This window comes from Cibotium barometz, chromosome 13, assembly GCF_041138505.1.
Source record: "Cibotium barometz isolate CiBa-2024 chromosome 13, ASM4113850v1, whole genome shotgun sequence".
In the NCBI taxonomy this organism is placed as follows: Eukaryota; Viridiplantae; Streptophyta; class Polypodiopsida; order Cyatheales; family Cibotiaceae; genus Cibotium; species Cibotium barometz.
In genome coordinates, this window is record NC_141058.1 from 37,570,961 (window position 1) to 37,587,232 (window position 16,272).

A 16,272-nucleotide genomic window follows, 5' to 3' on the forward strand; every position below is an offset into this window, starting at 1 on the left:
TCTCTTCCCTTTTGGGAGTCGTGGAGCAAAAGCATGTGCTCATGCGTGGAAAAGCACAGAAGGAGGAAGGCGCCTGCAGAATACTGTTTTTTTGTGGCTGTTTTCTGGGAACTGTGTGCTGGAGCAGGCCGTACAGGTCCGTACGACAGCAAGTACTGCTGTGGACAGAGGCGGCGCTGAGCTGTGGACAGATACAGGCTGCAACAGGCGGCTGCAGCTGCTGAACACAGGCTGAACAGGTTGTACAACTGCAAGTACAGTCCTGTACCTTCTGCAGGTACACTGTACGGCCAGTTTTGGGGTAAGTACAAGAGCTGGACAGTACTGTAGCAGTCGGCGCAGGCAACCAGCAGCAAATCAGCAGGCGGCTACTTCTGAATTCTCTGTAGAAACAGCCCGTACCGTCAAGTACAGGCAAGTACAGGCAAGTACAGGCAGGTACAATCAAGTACAGTGCTGATTTTTCAGATCTGTACTTTCAAGGACAGCATAGGAGTGAGCATCAGGAGGAAGATACAGGCAAGTGCAAGCACATGTGTGAAGCAGGATTGTGGGTTCAAGTGCCTGCAGGCACAGATTGGTGCTGTTGCTTCCTCCAGAGTTGTCTCACGAGCTGAACTTGGTAAGCCTTGACTCTGTTCATCCATCTCTCTTTCTATTGCTTGATGTCTGCTACAGGTATGTGTTATCTGGCTCCTTGTGAGAGGAGGAGTATAGCAGATTGACAAGAGATTAAGACAGGGATTGAACAGTACATGTATGTTGAGCTGAGAATATGTATCATGCTTATGAGTTATGCCAGATGTATGCCCATGGCTGGCCTGCTTTGTGAACTTGGCTGATCAGAGGGAGGCACAGTGTGTTGTTTGAAGACACAGATCTGTGTGCATAGATCCTCTGTGCTGAGAAGGATTTGTGGGCAGTCAGATTGGACTACAGGTGTAAACTCTTGGCTGGTTTTTGTTTTGTACTCAGCCATACATATTATTTTAATGGAATAAAGAAATACCGCAAGGGGCGCCAAGTTTTGGGGCCAACAGGTGTCGTTGTGTATTCAGATTTGGGCACTCTAGCTCCAATCTGTGTTTGGTTTTTCATCTAGACTACAAGTGGACGGGTGTTAGCTCTTACCGCACTCTGGTTTTCTATCAGAGGCCGGTTTCAAGGTTCCGTCCCCGGGACCAATCATCAACTTTCTGAAGGGGGTGAGCTCGTGGTTGCTTTGGAGAAAGCCATCGCTTAAAATTCAGCAATCATGTCTGATACAGAGGAAGAGTACTTCTATCAAGAAGAAGAAGAGCAAGAGTCTTCTCCTGAAAGAGATGTATCTGAGGATATTTTTGCAGGAGAACAGGCTGCAGATGTTGAGCCTTATGAGGATGTAACACAGCCAGAAGATGTGCATAGTAAAGAGGATGATGATGCTCGGTTCAAAGATCGCTTGGCTGGTGTTATGGATACTTTTATGCAGCTCACACAGAGCGAGAGATTTGCTGAATTTATGAGATCTCGCACAGAGCCCCGCACAGAGCCCCAGAAAAAGAAGAAGAAGGTTCGTTCGAAGAATCTTTCTCATGGTCATAGTGGTACCACTCCACAGGATCCATCTCCTGCCCAGTTTCCGAACATGCAGCATGCTTTTGGTGCTAACCCACAGAGTTCCTTCTATGGACAGCCACCTATTCCTCAGCAGAACATGCATCCAGGGTACTTTGGTGGTGGCTCGGTGTTCCAATCCATGACTGGGGGTTATCCTCAGGGAGGCATGGGTATGTATGGGCCTTTTGGAGCCAATTTTCAGCCTGGCATGCAAGGGAATATGTATGGTGGTATGCAGTCCGGTATGCAAGGAAATGTGTTTGGAAGCATGCAACCTGGGATGCAAGGCAATATGTTTGGTGGCATGCAGCCAGGTATGCAGCATGGCATGTATGGAAACATGGCTGGGATGTATGGTATGCCTGGTGTTGGAATGGGAAATGTTGACCCAATGATGGGTATGAATGTTGGGGGCAGCAATCTCACGAAACCACTTCCATATGACAATCTAACGCCTATGGGAAAGGCGAAGGATTACAAGGAAGGGGGAGCTGCAGTGAAGTTTGACACTTTCAGTGGGGCCAAGGATAAATTGAAGGCACTTACCTTTTTACAGCAGTTTGATGCTGCTTTTTCTGGTGGGAATTACACAGAGTCCTCGAAGGTGAGGAAAGCTGCCACTTTTCTCAAGGGCAATGCTTTGCAGTGGTGGTCTACTCTTCTTTTGCAGGGCATAGCACCTACTACATGGGTCCAATTCAAACAGGTTTTCTCTTCCGTATGGCTCACATCTACATTTGAGGTGGATGTTATGACAGCATGGCACAAGCTGGATGCTTCAAAGTGTGATAGTTTGGAGGATTATAACAAGAAGTTTTGGGAAGCTCTACTCCCAGTGACTTCTTATCGTGCCGTGCCATTATCTGAGCAGGTAGAGAAGTATTGTTGTGGGCTGCCCAAGGAGGTACGAGATTACTGTATAAAAACAAGAGTAACGAACATGTCACAGATGATTGAAAATGCTATGACAGCTAATGCGTTACTCACAGGTGGTTCATCTGGATTTAAAGGCAGTAAGAAATTGGGCAAGAAAGCTGAAAAATTTGGGCATGCTTCTCGTGATGCTAAAGGGTCTACAGAGACAAAGTATAAGAAGTTGCCAATGCCCAAAAGGACTTCTGAGGAAAGACAGGCTTTGAGAGATGCTCAAAAGTGTTTTTACTGTACTGAAGAGGGGCATATGTCATTCAATTGTCCCAAGAGAACGTCCAAGAAGGACCCTGACAATAAAGGAGAGCCCAAGCCAAAGAAACAAAAGCCTTCTGCAGGCTTAGTTCCTGATCTTGTGGGTGAGCAGCTAAGTGGTGAAGCTACAGAGTTGTGCAGGGCATGGGGCAAAGTGAGAGATCAGAATGCTTTGGTCTTCTTTGACACAGGTGCTAGAGCCAACTTCATTTCACCAGATTTGGCTGGCCGATTGGGGATTCGCGCAGAGGAGATGGGGCCGTTACATGAGGCAAATATGGCTTGTCCAGGGTATGCAGAACCCGTTACTCCTATTATTGGGAAGCTTCGGCTTCATTTGCAGGGTTATGTGGACAGCGAGGAGTTCTTCATCATGCCTTTGGATGGCTGTGATGTTTTGTTGGGGATGCCATGGTGCCACAGGGTACATGCGGTGGTGGATACTTACAATAGGAAAATTACTCTGACTCATAGAGGGAAAGAGCATGTATTGGATGTAAAACTCAAAGGGGAATCTGTTCCTATTGTATCCGCTTCGGCGATTTCATCAGTAATGAAAAAGCATCTTTCCGCGTACTTGATTTATGTAAAGGATGCACAGGATGATGAGTCTAAGTCTAATTTGTCAATGTTAGATAAGGACAGGGCTGATTTCTTAAGTGGGTTTCAAGACTGTTTTTCCGAGTCATTGCCAGGAGAATTACCTCCTGAGAGGCCAGAAGATCATGCCATAGATCTGATTCCTGGTAGTACTCCACCGAATAGACCGCCGTATCGTGTTAGTGCAGCCCAACAGGAAGAGATTATGAGTCAGGTGCAGGAGCTTCTAAATAAGGGGTTGATTCAGCCTAGCTCATCACCCTTTTGCTCACCTGTGCTCTTGGTGCAGAAGAAGGATGGTTCTTGGCGCATGTGTATTGATTACAGGGCGCTGAATAAGAATACCATCAAGAATCGATTCCCCATACCGAGGATCGATGACATATTGGACCGCTTACAGGGCTCCACAGTTTTTAGTCGTATTGACTTGAAAAGCGGGTATCATCAGATACGCATTAGACCCGAGGATGTGCATAAGACAGCATTCCGAACCACATTTGGGTTGTATGAGTTCTTGGTTATGCCCTTTGGTTTGACGAATGCGCCTGCCACATTTAACCGAATGATGGACAGGATTTTCCGACCTCATAGAGAGTTTGTGGGCACATTCTTTGATGATATGATTGTGCATTCACGAACTGAGGAAGAGCATAGAAGGCATTTGGCCATTGTGTTTGCAGAACTCAGAAACCATAGATTGGTGGTTAATGGCAAGAAGAGTGAGTTTTTCTTGCAGGAGATACATTTCTTGGGGCATATTGTGTCTGGTCATGGAGTCCGTATGGATCCAGCAAAGGTGGAAGCAATACTTAATTGGCCAGCTTTGAGGACCGTGCATGATGTACGCAGCTTTCTAGGATTGTGTTCCTATTACAGGCGTTACATACGGCACTTTGCTGAAATTGCTTCGCCTCTTCATGCTTTGACGAAGAAAGCAACTCCGTTTAGATGGGCTGATCGGGAAATTACAGCATTCAAAAAGCTCAAAGAAAAGCTTACTTCGGACCCAGTATTGGTGTTACCGGACCTCCGAAAGGCTTTTGTTGTCCAGTGTGATGCATGTGGAAGCAGCATTGGTGCAGTTCTCATGCAAGAGGGACATGTGATAGCCTATGAGAGTAGAGTTTTGCAAGATGCCGAGAAGCATTTACAGGTGTATGAGAAAGAGATGTTGGCTGTAATTCACGCTCTTTCTACATGGAAACACTACTTGCTTGGGGCTGATTTCACTGTGCAGACAGATCATCAGACTTTGCGATATTTCCTCACGCAGACTAAGCTTTCAGAGAAGCATATGCGTTGGGCAAACTTTTTGTCAATGTTTCACTTCCAGATTGTGCATGTGGAAGGCAAAAAGAATGTAGTGGCAGATGCTTTGTCACGCAAGCCACAGGTCTCTGCAGTTTCACTTGCTTATCATCATGAGCTTGATGAAATGAAAGAGCAGTATGCCCATGATGAGGATTTTGAAAGGTTGTATGATCAGATGTCTGAGGGTCAGCGGCATGAGCATTACACTCTCAGAGATGGATTTTTATTGATGCATGGCAGACTGTGTGTTACCAGGCCATTGCGACTCAAGGTTATGATTGAAAGTCATGCTCCACCGTATGCAGGTCATAGAGGTATTGACGCCACGGTAAAAGCAGTGGAGACTTTCTTTTATTGGCCAACTTTGAGAAGAGATGTTGATGCCTTTGTGAGGCAATGCATCGTATGTCAGAAGGTAAAGTTTGACCGTCAGAAGACACCAGGGTTATTACAGCCTTTACCTATTCCGGATAGACCTTGGGAGAGCATTGCCATGGATTTTGTATTTGATCTTCCACGGACACAAACGGGAAATGATGGTATCTGGACAATCATATGCAGGTTCAGTAAGCAGGCTCATTTCATTCCCGTGAGGAAGACAATTAAAGTGGATCATATGGTGAAGTTGTTCATGGCGAACATCTTCAAGTATCATGGCTTGCCTACGTCTATCATTAGTGACCGTGATCCACGGATGACGAGTTTGTTTTGGAGAGGGTTGTTTGACAACATGGGTACAACTCTCAAGTTTTCATCATCATTTCATCCACAGACAGATGGTCAGTCAGAAGAGGCTAACTCGACAGTGTTGGATCTTCTAAAGTGTTATGTGTCAGAGCACAAGCAACAATGGGAAAAGTATCTTCCTTTGGTGGAGTTTGCATATAACAACACTGTACATAGCTCGACAGGCAAGGCGCCTTTTGAGATTGTAGAAGGAGGGAAGAAGATACCACCCATTTTGCATACAAAGGATAAGATTTTTGAGGCTGATCAGTATGTGGAGAGCTTGGATGAAGCTTATCGGAGAGTTAAGTTGGCCCTCCAGAAAACTCAGCAGAAGCAAAAGAAAGCCGCAGACCGTCACAGACGTGATTTACAGTTTGCATTGGGTGATTGGGTTCTTTTGCGCTTTGAAAAGGCTAGACTCAAGAAGATGAAGGGTAAAGAGCGCTTATTCCCTAAGTTGAGTATGCGATATTATGGGCCTTTTCAGGTTTTGGAAAAGATTGGTGAGGTAACCTATCGTTTGAAGTTACCAGATCACTGGAGGATTCACAATGCTTTTCACGTGAGTCTTCTTAGACCTTTCCGTGGGGATGTGCCTGAGGATGTATCAGATGAGGCTCAGCCGGAAGTTGAGGAACTTGATGAGGTTCTGATTCCAGAGCAGATACTGGCACATAAAGAAAGGAAGGTACGAGGTAAAGTTTCCCGTCGCTATCTTGTGAAGTTCAAGAACTATTCACCGATGGATGCGAAGTGGATGGAGGAAGGTGACTTAACAGATTCACCTCAGGTTTTGCAGCTTTATCTCGATGCCTTTGAGTTAGAGCCGACTCTTATTGTGGCTCATTCAGGTTCAGCAGAGCATGGGTCTGGAGCATTACCTGATGCTCAAGAGGGGGGTAGCACCTCCACTCCCTTGATACAGACAGGCTCAGATGACATCTAGAGGTTGCTTGGTGCAGATTTTCTCTCACCCGAAGGTACTGAGGCTGACAGTACATCTGTTTATGGGACTTCTATGATATATGTGTACTAGTCACATGGAGATTTTTGTGGATATGTATGGTTCACAGTGGTATACAACTTGGACTATTACTATGCCATTGGTTTGCAGTGAATGATGATACATGTGTATGGCTCAGAGAGATTGGGACGCTGATCTTGCCATATTGTATATTTCACTTTGAATATTTTGATGCATCACCAGAATGCAATCGAGGACGCTTGCCATCTTTCAAGAGGGGGGTATGTCATGGCCCTGTGAAAATGGAGCAGGACAAGTGTGGGCATGGTGGTTGCAGGGTCAGAATATTTTATGATTCACATGGGGGGGTGCCCGGACAGTGTTTAAAGATGTGTGGACAACCCTAGGTGTGAAGGGGGAACATTAAAACATTAACTTTTAATGTTTATAAAAGTTGCCCCTAGGCCTTAGTGGCCCTAGGGAACTTATTCAAGTTGGGCCCTAGGGATTATTATTATTTTTGGGGGAGGAGCCACTTTTGGAGAGTTTCTCTCTCTTCTCTCTCTCTCTCTCTTCCCTTTTGGGAGTCGTGGAGCAAAAGCATGTGCTCATGCGTGGAAAAGCACAGAAGGAGGAAGGCGCCTGCAGAATACTGTTTTTTTGTGGCTGTTTTCTGGGAACTGTGTGCTGGAGCAGGCCGTACAGGTCCGTACGACAGCAAGTACTGCTGTGGACAGAGGCGGCGCTGAGCTGTGGACAGATACAGGCTGCAACAGGCGGCTGCAGCTGCTGAACACAGGCTGAACAGGTTGTACAACTGCAAGTACAGTCCTGTACCTTCTGCAGGTACACTGTACGGCCAGTTTTGGGGTAAGTACAAGAGCTGGACAGTACTGTAGCAGTCGGCGCAGGCAACCAGCAGCAAATCAGCAGGCGGCTACTTCTGAATTCTCTGTAGAAACAGCCCGTACCGTCAAGTACAGGCAAGTACAGGCAGGTACAATCAAGTACAGTGCTGATTTTTCAGATCTGTACTTTCAAGGACAGCATAGGAGTGAGCATCAGGAGGAAGATACAGGCAAGTGCAAGCACATGTGTGAAGCAGGATTGTGGGTTCAAGTGCCTGCAGGCACAGATTGGTGCTGTTGCTTCCTCCAGAGTTGTCTCACGAGCTGAACTTGGTAAGCCTTGACTCTGTTCATCCATCTCTCTTTCTATTGCTTGATGTCTGCTACAGGTATGTGTTATCTGGCTCCTTGTGAGAGGAGGAGTATAGCAGATTGACAAGAGATTAAGACAGGGATTGAACAGTACATGTATGTTGAGCTGAGAATATGTATCATGCTTATGAGTTATGCCAGATGTATGCCCATGGCTGGCCTGCTTTGTGAACTTGGCTGATCAGAGGGAGGCACAGTGTGTTGTTTGAAGACACAGATCTGTGTGCATAGATCCTCTGTGCTGAGAAGGATTTGTGGGCAGTCAGATTGGACTACAGGTGTAAACTCTTGGCTGGTTTTTGTTTTGTACTCAGCCATACATATTATTTTAATGGAATAAAGAAATACCGCAAGGGGCGCCAAGTTTTGGGGCCAACAGGTGTCGTTGTGTATTCAGATTTGGGCACTCTAGCTCCAATCTGTGTTTGGTTTTTCATCTAGACTACAAGTGGACGGGTGTTAGCTCTTACCGCACTCTGGTTTTCTATCAGAGGCCGGTTTGCCACTAGTGGAATGTCTGGTATCAAAATCACCAGCCCAATCTGAATCGCTGTAAGCATATAACTGCATGTCACCCCCCTCGGGATAAAGCAATCCAAGAGGCAAGGTACCCTGCAAATACCGGAATACACGCTTCACAGCTTGCCAATGTGACAATCGCGGGCTGTGTATGAATCTGCTCAACTGAGATACGGCATACTGAATATCTGGTCGTGTAGTACACAAGTAAATAAGGCACCCGACAGCCTGAGCATATGTAGTGGCATCAAAAGAAATACTGTCATCTTGTAGTGACACTTTCATCCCAAGCTCCATAGGATTGCTAATAGGCTTGCAATCCTGAAATTTAAACTTCTCCAGAAGTTTAGCAACATACCGAGATTACAACAACCCAATGCCTCTGTTATCCTGCACAAACTGTATGCCCAAATAGTAGTGTACGAGCCCCAAATCAGACATGTCAAATGTCTGTTGCAGTATCTCTTTAAAAGCTGCAATTTTGTCATCATTTGATCCCATGAGCAAAAGATCGTCTACATAAAGACTGATGACCAGCAGATCTTTCTCTTCTTTCTTTACATACAAAGTGGCTTCTGATGGACTGTTCACAAAGCCTTGAGTGAGCAGGAAAGCATCTATTTTTGCATACCAAGCTCGTGGAGCTTGTTTCAAACCATACAAGGCCTTTTTCAGCCTGCATACTTTCCCTTCATAACCATGTTCTGCAAAACCTATGGGCTGATATACATAAACTTCTTCCTCGAGGTCCCCATGTAGGAAAGCAATCTTGATGTCCTACTGGTGAACAACCCAACCACGATGTGCAGCCAATGCAATGACACACCTAAGTGTCGACATACGGGATGTAGGAGCAAATGTCTCCTCATAATCAATGCCCTTCTTCTGTGCATAGCCCTTTGCAACTAGACGGGCTTTGTACCTGTCAATGGATCCATCTGCATGTCTTTTCAACTTATAGACCCACTTAGTACCAATGGCTTTCTTGCCTTTGGGCAAATCAACCAAATCCCATGTTTGATTCTTTTTAATAGAATCAAGCTCATCCTGCATGGCTTTGTTCCAATGCACATTGTCTCGTGCATCCACAAATGAATCAGGCTCATCATCATCCTGTAAACTGGCTGCCATAACCATATTTAAATCCATGATGTGTGCATGCTCATTGGATCGTGTCTCCCTACGAGTACGGCCAGCAAGAGGACCCTCTAGATGGCTGTCCTGTAATGTCCTCAAATACCATCTAGGTATGTGTCTGACCTGTGGAGCCTACTGCCCCATATTTGGCTCAACTTCTGGCTCAATAGCCTGCTGAATTTCTGCACCATCTTCATGATTAGCTGGCTGTCCTGTACCCTCATGGGTTGGATCACCAACTGTGGAATGAAACTCCATAGGTAGTAGACCTGCAAACACATCATTTTCAGCCTGATTTGCATCATAACCAATCATGGATATTTCTGATTTTTCATCAAAAATCACATCCCGCCTAGTGAATATCTTCTTGGATAGTGGGTCATATAACCGGTAGCCCTTGCTCTCACGGCTATACCCAACAAAAATGCATTTTGTGGCTTTATCATCCAACTTCCTCCTCAACTCTTTGGGTATGTGTGCATATGCAAGACACCCAAAAGTACGAAAATGTGATACCGAAGGCTTGCGGCCATGCCAAGCCTCAAAAGGAGTAATGGAAACCAATGCCTTTGTGGGACATCGATTCAAAATATGACAAGCACACATTACAGCTTCCACCCAAAAGATATGTGGTAGCTTCTTTGCCTTTAACATACATCTGGCCATCTCCATGAGTGACCGATTCTTCCTTTCTGCAACCCCATTCTGCTGTGGAGTATAAGGAGTAGTATATTGATGTTTGATACCTCTACTCTCAAGAAAGGAATTCAGCATGTGTCACACACATTCCCCCCCCTCGGTCAAAACGGAGAGTTTTAACCTTGCATCCTGACTCTGTTTCAGCAAGTGCTACAAAGGCCAAAAATGAATCATATACCTGTGATTTCTGTGTCAACGGATAGACCCAGCATATACGAGAGAAGTCATCAATAAATGTAGCAAAATAGAAGCAACCTCCTAATGACTTCGTCTGCATGGGACCACAAAGATCACTGTGTATAAGCTGCAACTTTGCAGTTGCTCGTAGAGCCTGATCACGTGGGAAGGAAAACCGATGCATTTTTCCCAAAATACATCCTTCACATATGTGATCTGGAGGCTTCTCCATAAGAGATAGGTCTGTCAACATGTTATGTCGCTGCATAAGCATAAGACTACCAAAATTTACATGCCCCATGCGAGCATGCCATAACTCCGCATCAACCATAGCTGGAATAAGAGTGAATGCATTATAAGCAGACTGATCCACTGGCTGAAATGCATCCAACTGATAAAGCCCATGACATAATGTACCAGTAAGCATCAAGGTCAAAGCATTAGCTTTGTCTCTGACCATGCATTTGTCATCATCAAAGTGGACTTGCATACCACACTGTGCTAAAGAAGAAATGGACAACAAATTCTTCTTTGTCCTTGGTACATATAAGGCATCTGTAAGGCGAAGAATAGAGCCATCAATGGCTGTGAGCTGAATTTCCCCAATGCCACGAACTGGATATGAAGCATTATTGGCACACTGAACAGTTTTGCCAACAGGGGCAGGGCCTACATGACAAAACAAATCCCTGCGAGATGTGATATGCTTTGAAGCACCACTATCAAAATACCAAGTACATGCATGCTCTGTCATACTGAGTGCCTGTGAAGACCAACAGGCATCATAGCTGCATGTGTAGAAACAGTAATCCCTGTCCTCAACAAAAGAAGCAGTCTCCGGAGGAGCTTTAGAGGCATCATTTACAGACATCCCAGATTCCTTTGCCTTCTCTTTGGCAATCCTCTTCCTACACTCTGTGATGTAGTGACCTGGCTTCTTACAGTAATGGCATTTGCCCTTCTTCTTGGGCTGTCCATCACCTTTCTTGGTATCCTGAGATGAGCCACCATCACCTGAATTCTGATTTAAACTCTTTGGCTGAGATTTGCCTTTCCCTTTTTGACCTGTAGTAAATGCTTGTTCAGCACTTGTGTTCATAGTGTTCATATTCATGTTCTTCCTGATTTGCTCTTCTTGTAACAAGAGAGCTACAAGTTCCTGATACTTAAGGGGTTCAACAGCATTCCTCATGCGGAGGTTCAAAGAGGTATGAAAAGCCAAGTAAGATCTTGGCAAAGAGTTCAAGATGGTGGACACAAGCTGTGTCTCAGGAATAATCTCATCCACATTGATGAGTTGCTCTCTCAAATCCTGCAACTTGTTCAAGTGGCTAGACATATCATCTCCTTCATGCATTTTCTGATTTTCCAGCTCTCTTTTCAAAAACGAGATCCGAGCCTCATTACGAGCAGCATACATCTGCTCCAAAGTCACCCATGCATTCCGTGAAGAGCCAGCTGAACGAATATGAGGTATAATAGACCTCTGTACTGACAATGCAATAAGTGACAAGGCTTGTGCATCTCTGGCATCCCATGTCTTCTGAGCATTTGTTCTTTGAACAGGCAATGGCTGACCTGGTGCCTGTACCTGTTGTCCTCGTCCACGAGCACCCCCTTGGGGAGGAGTCTCTGGAGCCAATGGACCTGGACGTGGTTCATCACCACTAACAAAATCCCAAAGACCTTTTGCCACGAGCACATTTCTCAGCATAAAACTCCACAAGGAGTAGTTCATGTCGTCCAACTTGTCTTCCTTAGACAAATACGTGAATACATCACTCTGCTGTTGATTTGCCATTATGCCAATGCACAATGTTGTACCTGTGTATCAAAAAACCCAATAGCAACAACCCTGAAAGCAACTGTACTCCACTGAATACAGCTAACCCAAATATGCCTTCACTCTCAATCCTCTGAATGTGCAACACAATGCACCACTGACTCAGTAGAGCAACAAAAATGGCTCACACAATGCCAAAATGCCCAAAAAATGCCCGAAGTTACTGCACCCAAAACCTTGCAAAAAACCTGTAGAGATTTCTTTGCAAGAAAATCTGCCTGTATCTGCCAGAAAATTTTCACAGAGAAAATGCCAAAATTTCAGAACTTGTAAAGCTTACCACAAATGTGATTTTGCAGGTACAGGTAGACTGCACGCTGTACGGAACAGCTGTACGGTAGCACGGCGGCTGTACGGAGCAAGTACACGCGGCAAATACTGTACGAAAACAGTTGACTGTTGTACGGAGCAGGTAGACCCAGGCGGATGTACAAAGCTGCAGGTACACGTAGCAGGTACTATACGGAGGTGGGCGAGCAGCTGACGGCGAGTGTAGGTCGCCTGCAGGTACTGTACGAGACTGGGCGACTGTGTACAGAGCAAAGCAAGCGCCTGTACGGAGCAAAGCGACTGTACGTGCAGCTGACGGGTACTGAACAAAACAGGCGAAGACCTGTACGTTTGGTGCAGCTGGTGGCAGGGACCAGTACAGACAGAGTACAAAGCATAGTACTGAACAGGACAGGCGCCTGTACGGAATGTACGAGTGAAGGCGACTGCCTGTACGGACACTGATGGCGTGGAACAGTACGGGCAGGGCAGGGCAGGCCAACCTGGAGGCTCTGATACCAAATGAAGGAGCTCAGTTGTTAGGGTTAGGATTTGGAGGGTACTTTAGCAAGAAACGTGAGAAGCAGAGAGAGAAACACGACTGCTCATGTATTCAGTAGTGATAAAATGAAGTACAATAGCCACATAAAGAAGTGCCTAAAAGATGTGTTCACATGGTCCGGCCATAAAGTGTGCCAGGTGGACCAAATCACTTATAAACTATTATAAGTGAAACTAAGCTAAAACTCGGGGAAAAAACCTCCACTAGCTGAAGTAAAAAGTGCCCCAGTAATCTACTGATGATCACTAGCACTCCTCTGGGTGCATACACAGCATAAAACCCAACAATCATCACATCCGGCAAGCCATCATAGAGGTATGTACTATGTCACATGTCACATGTGCATTGCGATTTAAGTTTTTAACTCTCAAGTCTCGACTCTCTAGTATCTATGTAACATGTTCAAGCTTCTAACTTCTAAGAATGTCATTGCATTTGCCATTGTGTTACATGTAGGTCAAGCATGAAAATTCATTCAAGTCATCATGGACAATACGTCCAATTGCCGCAAAATGGGACGCTTGGTAGAGACGAATTCCCATCCATTGTATGGACTCCTTGTGCCTCCCATTGTCTAGACCGACTCATGGAGGATGTGGAGAAGCTAGAGTGGGTGAAGAGGGTGGTCGCACAAGGCCTATCCATTGTGAATTTCTTCACAAAGAAGATAAAGGTCCTCGCAATGTTTCGCAAGCAAAGCGACTTGGAGCTTAAGAAGCCCTCTTCCATGCGGTTTGCCTACATGTGGCTTCTCTTGGAGCGGCTATACGACGTGCAACCGAAGCTCCACATGACCATGGTCTCCCCAGATTTCGTCACATGGCTAAGAGAGGAGATGGTGACTAGTGTGGACGAGACCCAAGCCGTTCTCAACGGCTATGCATGAGAGAGTATTTTTGGCGCGAGGTACGTGCCATTGTCATTGCCGTGACTCCCTTCTATAGGGTTTTTGCGCATGGCCGACATGGAGGGCTCGGGCTCCACATTAGGGCTACTCACCCACTTCATACGAGAGGTTCTAGCGGAGATTCATGCGACCACCGTGCTTGATGAGGAGAAACCCAACATTCCTATGGAGGGGATTAGGTAAACCCATGTCCCATGTTTTCAAATCTTGTTTTCACATCTATTTCTCGGGCTTAACCTTAAAAGTGAATTTTTGCATTCTAGGGATCCCACCGAGCCTCCATCCACTCCACGATGTGATTCGATTGTGGCGCTTGTGGAGAGGTGGCGGCGATGGATGCATAGACCTATCCATCGTCTTGCGTAGCCTTGTTGCATCCCGCCTACAAAGTACCAAGGCTCTTCGCCGATGAGGATTTATAAATGCATGACTAAAGTCTAATAATTTATAAATGTTTGAACTTTGCTTTCAGGTGAATGTCGACAAGTTCAAGTTGACAGTGGACACTCTTAAGAGTGTCCACAAGGAGGTAGATCTAGATGAGGAGACCATATATGCCGATCTCTACAGGAAGCTAGAGGAGATTGGCCATCGAGTTTTTTCTAGTTTATGACAAATTACAACTTCTCTAGACTTTGCATCTCTAAATGTATACAAATATCTCTTTTTCAAGTGTTTTTAAAAGTAGATCATACCTCAATCGAACTTATTTTTCAAAACTTAAGTCTCATACCGGTATCGTTTTTTCGTACCTTCATTTTGTACCTTCGTTTCGTACCTGACAACTATGGCCCAAAGGTCCACAAAGGCTTTTTTATCCATGCCTTCAAAATTGTGTGGTGTTGCTAGTACTTTACATAAAGATGTGCACACATCGAAACGACACATTTGACTCGTGACATGACAACGCACACCCAACCAATGGCCTAATAAGTGCCTAGGACAACATGAGGCATTACATCATACGAGAGGATTGTAAGAGTGTGCAAGACATGCACAACACTGACGGGTGAGGGACGTGCACGACACCACTAATGACCTTACCTATCCCTTGGCCATACAGTGGCAACTAGTTCCTTGACAAGGCCTCACAAAATGCCTTTCCAGTCTTGGGCCTCGAACTTGAGTTGGTGTAGTATGTCAATAGTATCCAAGTGTGTGATGCATGTGACACTTCGCATGTGGGCATGCATCTCAAAGAGATCTCAAAAAGACCACGAGTGATTGATGGATGGACAAGAAACTTGTAAGAACCACTACAACCATTTGGAAGGATTTCAAGAAGATGTTCTACAATCAATTCATGCCTACAACTTCCAGAAGGATATGCAAAAGAAGTGCTCACTCAAGATGAAGATAAATCCATACGTTGCTATGTTACAAAACCCCCATAATGGAAAAGACTTCTTAAAGTAATCCCCTTATTTGGATTCAGATGCGGATGTAGAACAAAAATAGAAGTTCCAGTCAAAACCTCATCCTACGATCCAACAAGGGTTGAAAGTGTATCCCAACCAAACTATACCTAAGCTCATTAACTCCACCTCATTGCTGAAAGTTTGCATATGAAGCTAGGCCAAGGCAAACCAACCCCATATACACCAAAGTCAAAGTAAGGGCTGGTGCGAATAAGCCCAAGAGCCAATAACCTTCAAAAGAGAACCAAAGATGAAAAAGAGCTTGGGAAGCGGCTCATTTGTTTCAAAATCTGAACCCCAACAAAGGGAGACAAATATGAAAGAAGGGTGGTGCTTCAAGTGTGGAAGCAAGAACCATGTGTCTGCTAACTGCCCCAAAATTGTGATGGCGCAAGGAAGATAGCTTTGTGGAAACATTGCAAGGCGAGCTTCCACCCAAGCCCACGGAGGATCATCTTGAAGTTCTTCATTGCACATTAGATAAGTGCAAACCAACAAGAAAAAATTATGTCTCAAGATAATGGACTTTTGGAGAAAGACTTAATCTAGCCGTGTGGTTTGCCATATTGCTCGCCGGACTATAGAGCACTTAACAAGGTTACCACCAAGAATCAGTTCTCAATACCAAGGATTCATCATAAATTAGATAAGTTAGATTGATCTTTTCACTTTGGAAGAGAGTTGGATGTCCCCGCTACCTGAACACTCAACTACTACTATACACCCCCCACCACACGTATGTTCCTTCCACGGCTCCCTACGCACCTCCCTCCCCTACTTGCGCCTTCAGCTCGTGATGCCTACCCAAGCTTTTACCCCCCCCCCTATTCCTTTTTGATGCATTTCTTTCTTTGCTCCCATTCCAACCCTCCCACTTTGTCTTTCCCGTGTTTCGCCCCAATCTGTAACTCACAATGGTGCCAGCCTGCCCACATTTCGCCCTGCCCTGCCCACAACATGCCCACAGACTGATGCGGCTGCCTCATCCTGCATCCTACATATGCTTTCCATCTGATGTCTGTCCATCCTGCTCACATGCTAACCAGTGACTTAATGTGTGCAGGCTGGAAAGGCACCCAAAAAAAAAGCATTCCCTCTCAAAGCACTACATTGCAATAGCAAATTATGCATC

General features: G+C 45.4%; 1 protein-coding gene across 1 annotated transcript in view; it reads right to left on the reverse strand.

Moving 5' to 3' along the window:
* Nucleotides 1-16,272, reverse strand: part of LOC147632647 (Ribosomal protein L1p/L10e family) — a 55,075-nt gene that overhangs the window by 14,028 nt on the left and 24,775 nt on the right. The window lies entirely within an intron of this gene.